The sequence below is a fragment of the Saccopteryx bilineata genome, chromosome 10 (assembly GCF_036850765.1).
Source record: "Saccopteryx bilineata isolate mSacBil1 chromosome 10, mSacBil1_pri_phased_curated, whole genome shotgun sequence".
In the NCBI taxonomy this organism is placed as follows: domain Eukaryota; kingdom Metazoa; phylum Chordata; class Mammalia; order Chiroptera; family Emballonuridae; genus Saccopteryx; species Saccopteryx bilineata.
In genome coordinates this window covers 3,184,594-3,184,908 of record NC_089499.1, presented here as the reverse complement: position 1 = coordinate 3,184,908, position 315 = coordinate 3,184,594, and positions in this window count along the sequence as shown.

The following is a 315-nucleotide window of genomic DNA, read 5'->3' as shown; positions in this document are numbered from 1 at the left end:
CGGTCTCTGTGACGTCACTAGCGCGCGCCGGACTCTGGCCAGTAGGAAGTGCAAGAAGGGCGTGGGCGTGGCGATTTGTGGGCGGAGCGGGGCAAGGCGGTGTGGGCGGGGCAAGGCGGTGTGGGCGGGGCAAGGCGGTGTGGGCGGGGCGTATTCGGGCTTCTACACATCTATGGGGATCGCGCGCGTTAGCCCGCCCCCTGGGGCCCAGTGGGGACCAGCGCCCCCTGAGTTTCGGGTGCATCTTCGCGCACCTCTTGCTTTCCCAGAGGGGTCGGCCGCCCGTGTGCATTGCACACCTGTGTGATCTTCGAT